This window comes from Scyliorhinus torazame, chromosome 1 (genome assembly GCF_047496885.1).
Source record: "Scyliorhinus torazame isolate Kashiwa2021f chromosome 1, sScyTor2.1, whole genome shotgun sequence".
Taxonomy (NCBI): Eukaryota; Metazoa; Chordata; class Chondrichthyes; order Carcharhiniformes; family Scyliorhinidae; genus Scyliorhinus; species Scyliorhinus torazame.
Window position 1 is genome coordinate 70,683,564 of NC_092707.1, and position 6,000 is coordinate 70,689,563.

Consider the following 6,000-nt stretch of genomic DNA (forward strand, 5'->3'; position numbering starts at 1 on the left):
TGCCAATAACCTTTGACTCCCTTGTTGGTCAATAATCTGTCAAAATCAGCCTTAAAAATATTCATTGGCTCTACCTCCTCCACACTCCAGGCTCCAAAGTGCCATCCTCTCTAAGCGAATAAATTTCTTCTCATCTTAGTCTTCTCTGGAAGACTCCATTTTTAAACCATGCCCCCTAGTTCACGTCTCTCCCACAAGGGGAAATATAGTTTCAGCATCCAAGCTGTCTCAGGATCTTATCTTTTTCAATTGGATAACCTCCCATTCTTCGAAACTCCAATGGATACAGGCCCAGCCTGTCCAACCTTTCCTCATAAGATAACCCCACACTCTCCCACCCCCTCCCCAAATATCAATTGTGTGAAACATCTTGGTGTCGAATGGTGTCCACACCATACCTGCACCCTTCCGATGTAGCACCAGCACAAAACAGACAGTGACTATTGTAGCGCACAAAGACTCCATGAGACGAATATAGTGAAGTCGATGAGGCTTTATTAAGCGTGTCTGTTCCCCAGCAGCTCGATAGTAAACTGGCCTGCGGGGGAAGACACCGGCTTCTTATACTCTGCCTTCAGGGCGGAGCTTGAGGTCAACGGCCAACCAGGACACAGGATCTGTCAGCCAATGACATTAGGGCTTCCAGTCCCACATGACTCCCAATACATACTACCACATTCACCCCTTGTCAAAAATGAACCCGGCGGGGTGATGCTTCGTATGGTGGTAAGGGTTTACAGGGCTGGTCCTGGGAGGATAGAACATTCACATGGTAGTACAGTATTGGACAGTTTCGTCCTGTTGCAACTATTTACAGAGGGTATAGGAAAAAAACAAAATGTTCTTTGAAAAGTCCATCTTTGTTTTACATCGACGCCACGAGTCGGTCGGGCGGTCTGGTCGTCCGTGTCGATCGCCTCGGCCCCGACGGTGGTGGTGGTGCTTGTACCAGTGTTGTCGCCTCCAGGAGCCATACGGTTTCAGCTGTCAGTGCAAAAGGGAGGGGGACTGATCCTCCTGGGAAGGGGGCGGTCGCGGGGTGCGGCGGTGGCAGGAAGGGGGGCGGTTGGGTTGATGGTGTCGGGGGGGTGTGCGTGGTGCCGGCGGGCGCCAGATCCCGTAGGGAGACCGTGTCCTGTCGGCCGTCGGGGTACTCCACGTAGGCGTGCTGGGGGTTTGCGTGGAGGAGGTGAACCCTTTCGACCAACGGGTCCGCCTTATGTGCCCGCACATGCTTTCGGAGCAGGATGGGTCCTGGGGCCGCCAGCCAGGTCGGCAGCGACGTTCCAGAGGAGGACCTCCTAGGGAAGACAAGGAGACGCTCGTGGGGCGTTTGATTAGTGCTTGTACATAATAACGACCGGATGGAATGGAGAGCGTCCGGGAGGACCTCCTGCCACCGTGAAACTGGGAGATCCCTGGACCGTAGGGCCAGTAGGACGGCCTTCCAGACCGTGCCGTTCTCCCTTTCTACTTGCCCATTCCCCCGGGGGTTGTAGCTGGTCGTCCTGCTTGAGGCTATGCCCTTGCTGAGCAGGAACTGGCGCAGCTCGTCACTCATGAAAGAGGACCCCCTGTCGCTGTGGACGTATGCGGGGTAACCGAACAGTGTGAAGATGCTGTTCAAGGCTTTAATGACTGTGGCCGCGGTCATGTCGGAGCAGGGAATGGCAAAAGGGAAGCGGGAGTATTCGTCCACTACATTAAGAAAATATGCGTTGCGGTTGGTGGAGGGGAGGGACCCTTTGAAATCGAGACTGAGGCGTTCAAAGGGGCGGGAAGCCTTAATCAGGTGCGCTCCATCTGGCCTGAAAAAATGCGGCTTGCATTCCGCGCAGATGTGGCAGTCCCTTGTGACTGTACGGACCTCTTCTAAAGAGTATGGGAGATTGTGGGACTTGATGAAGTGGTAAAACCGAGTGACCCCCGGGTGGCAGAGGTCCTCGTGGAGGGTTTGGAGGCGGTCAATTTGTGCGTTGGCACATGTGCCGCGGGATAGGGCATCGGACGGCTCGTTCAGCTTTCCGGGCCGGTACAAGCTCTCATAGTTGAAGGTGGAGAGCTCGATCCTCCACCTTAAGATCTTGTCATTTTTAATTTTGCCCCGCTGTGCATTATCGAACATGAAAGCTACCGACCGTTGGTCAGTGAGGAGAGTGAATCTCCTGCTGGCCAGGTAATGCCTCCAATGTCGCACAGCTTCCACTATGGCTTGGGCTTCCTTTTCCACTGAGGAGTGGCGGATTTCTGAGGCGTGGAGGGTTCGGGAGAAAAAGGCCACGGGTCTGCCCGCTTGGTTAAGGGTGGCCGCTAGAGCTACGTCGGAGGCGTCGCTCTCGACCTGGAAGGGGAGGGACTCGTCGATGGCGCGCATCGTGGCCTTTGCGATGTCCGCTTTGATGCGGCTGAAGGCCTGGCAAGCCTCTGTCGGCAGAGGGAAGGTCGTGGTCTGTATTAGGGGGCGGGCCTTGTCTGCGTACTGGGGGACCCACTGGGCGTAGTACGAAAAGAACCCCAGGCAGCGTTTCAGGGCTTTTGGGCAGTGCGGGAGGGGAAATTCCATGAGTGCGCGCATATGTTCGGGGTCGGGGCCTATTATCCCATTGCGTACTATGTAGCCCAGAATGGCTAGCCGGTCGGTGCTAAAAACGCACTTGTCCTCGTTGTACGTGAGGTTCAAGGCTTTGGCGGTCTGGAGGAATTTTTGGAGGTTGGCGTCGTGGTCCTGCTGATCGTGGCCACAGATGGTTACATTGTCGAGATACGGGAACGTGGCCCGTAACCCATGTTGATCAACCATCCGGTCCATCACCCGTTGGAAGACCGAGACCCCGTTTGTGACGCCAAAAGGGACCCGTAGGAAATGGTATAATCGCCCGTCTGCCTCGAAGGCTGTGTACTTGCGGTCACTTGGGCGGATGGGGAGCTGATGGTAGGCGGACTTGAGGTCCACGGTGGAGAAGACTTTATACTGGGCAATCCGATTGACCATGTCGGATATGCGGGGGAGAGGGTACGCGTCTAGTTGTGTGTACTTATTGATGGTCTGGCTATAGTCAATGACCATCCTTTGTTTCTCCCCTGTCTTCACTACTACCGCCTGTGCTCTCCAGGGACTATTGCTGGCCTGGATTATGCCCTCCTTTAGTAGCCGCTGGACTTCGGACCGAATGAAGGTCCGGTCCTGGGCGCTGTACCGTCTGCTCCTAGTGGCGACGGGTTTGCAATCCGGGGTGAGGTTCGCAAACAAGGACGGGGGTTGCACCTTGAGGGTAGCAAGGCCGCAGATAGTGAGTGGGGGTATGGGGCCGCCAAATTTAAACGTAAGGCTCTGTAGATTACATTGGAAATCTAATCCCAGCAAGGTGAGGGCACAGAGTTGGGGAAGGACGTTAAGTTTGTAGTTTTTGAACTCCCTCCCCTGCACCGTTAGGGTAACTATGCAGAATCCCTGGATCTGTACGGAGTGGGATCCTGCAGCTAGGCAAATCTTTTGTGCACTGGGATAGGTGGTCAAGGAACAGCGTCTTACCGTGTCGGGGTGTATAAAGCTTTCCGTGCTCCCGGAGTCGACTAGGCATGGCGTCTCGTGGCCGTTAATTATCGTCGTCGTCTGGAGTGTCCGGGGCCGAGCCTGATCGAGCGTAACCGAAGCGAGCCGTGGTTGTAGTAGTGGGGTGGGGTCCGTTGTTGCCGTCCAAGATGGCGTCGGGGATGGACAAAATGGCCACTCCCATACATCGCACGTGGCTGGGGGGTCACAAGATGGCGGCGGGGGTGGACAAAATGGCCGCCCCCATGCGTCGTACAGGTCTGGGGCGGTCCAAGATGGCGGCGCCCCTCCTCCCCTCGTGGTGGTCGGGACCCAAAATGGCGGCGTCTGCGGGTCGCACATGGTGTGCTGGGGGGTCTGAGGAGCGCTAGGACCGCGAGCGCTAGGACCGCGCGGAGCTCCCTCACCGCGAGCGCTAGGACCGCGAGCGCTAGGACCGCGCGGAGCTCCTTCACCGGGGACAGCGGTGGTCGGGGCCCAAGTCGGCGGCGCCGGCGGGTCAGGCGTGGGGCGCGGGACGGGGGTGAGGGTGGCGTTAGGGACGCGAAAAACCCCCTCCTCTCGGTGGAGAGTGTTGGCCAGGACCCAAAGCGGTAGCGCCGGCGCCGGGTCGTACATGGGCTGCGGGGAGGGGGGTTGGGGAGCGTAGGCGGCGTGCAGGGCTCCCAGTTCTCCCGGGACCGCGGTGGTCGGGATCCAGAGCGGCTGCGCCTGCGGGTCGCACATGGCGTGCTGGGGGGGTTGGGACGCCTAGACTGCTTGTAGGGCTCCCTGTGGCCCCGGGACGGCGGCGACCTCGCGGGATCGGCACACCACCGCATAATGGCCCTTTTTCCCGCAGCTTTTGTAGATGGCTGCGCGGGCCGGACAGCACTGTCGGGGGTGTTTCGCCTGGCCGCAGAAATAAGAGCGGCCAGGTGCGACTCGGCGTTTGGACTGCGCAAGCCTGTGGGGTGTCCGGGGGGGGGGGTAGGGGGTTTGCCGCGACGGGTACGTACGGGGCCCAATGGCCTGCCGCGCGGTCGGGGCCGTAGGCGCGGGTATTACGCACGGCCACGTCTAGGGAGGCTGCTAGGGCCCGTGCCTCTGAGAGTCCTAGCGACTCTTTTTCGAGAAGTCTTTGGCGGATTTGGGAGGATTGCATACCTGCCACAAAAGCGTCGCGCATTAACATGTCCGTGTGTTCGTTTGCATTCACCGACGGGCAACTGCAGGCTCGTCCCAAAATCAGCAGCGCGGCGTAGAACACGTCCATCGATTCTCCGGGAGCTTGCCGTCTTGTCGGGAGCGTAGATTTGGTTAACTGGGCGAACGTAGAGACTTCTGAGTGCTGTGAACGCCGTCTGGTAATCGTCGGTGTCTTCAATGAGGGTGAAAATCTCTGTGCTCACCCTCGAGGGCAGGACCTGCAGTTTTTGTTCGTCTGAGACTCGGCCGGTGGTCGTTCTGATGTAGGCCTCGAAGCAAGTCTGCCAGTGTTTGAAGGCTGCTGCCGCATTCACTGCGTGGGGGCTGATCCTCAGGCATTCTGGAATGATCCTGAGCTCCATAGTCCTTTTTAGGCACGCTTAATAAATTGTAGCGCACAAAGACTCCATGAGACGAATATAGTGAAGTCGATGAGGCTTTATTAAGCGTGTCTGTTCCCCAGCAGCTCGATAGTAAACTGGCCTGCGGGGGAAGACACCGGCTTCTTATACTTCGCCTTCAGGGCGGAGCTTGAGGTCAACGGCCAACCAGGACCCGGGATCTGTCAGCCAATGACATTAGGGCTTCCAGTCCCACATGACCCCCAATACATACTACCACAACTACTCCTCGTGTTGCTGCTGAATTCAATGGGAGGCCTGACGCTGTCCAGGTCAATGCCTTGATTACCTTGGATAAGTGTTGGACCTCCAGCAGAAAGGCAATAGTTCTCCAACTGCTGGGCGGGACACACGTCAACACCACTAAATCCTGCCTCTTTTGTAAATGGTTACAATGTTACAAAGACGTCTCAGTGTTTCTTAATGGATTATGGAGGAAGGATAAGCCAGATGTCTTTGTAGGTACATAAGTTAATGTTAAAATAATTACATTAGCATGGAATAAAGGGCCAAGACCTTCGTAGAAAATAGTTTGGCAATCCTCTTTCCTGGTATTTGCTGCACACAATGATACAGTAGTGCAATTCTCATCAAACAAAACTTTGTTCCTTTTCTACATGGGAAAAATTGCACACAGCTGTTTCGAATATATCCCCTCCTCAGTCAAAAAGCCTTTAATTGGAGAAGAGTTTTGTGAGGCATGATTTTGGATTCCTTGAGCCTAGGAGATCTATGGAATGAGTCAGTGCCGAGCTATGAAGGTATCGGTTGTTTTTGTGTACAGTTAAATTGCATGAATTGGACAAGTTTAGAGTTGTCATTTCGTGTGACGGTCTTCAGAAAGATTTGGCGGAGCCC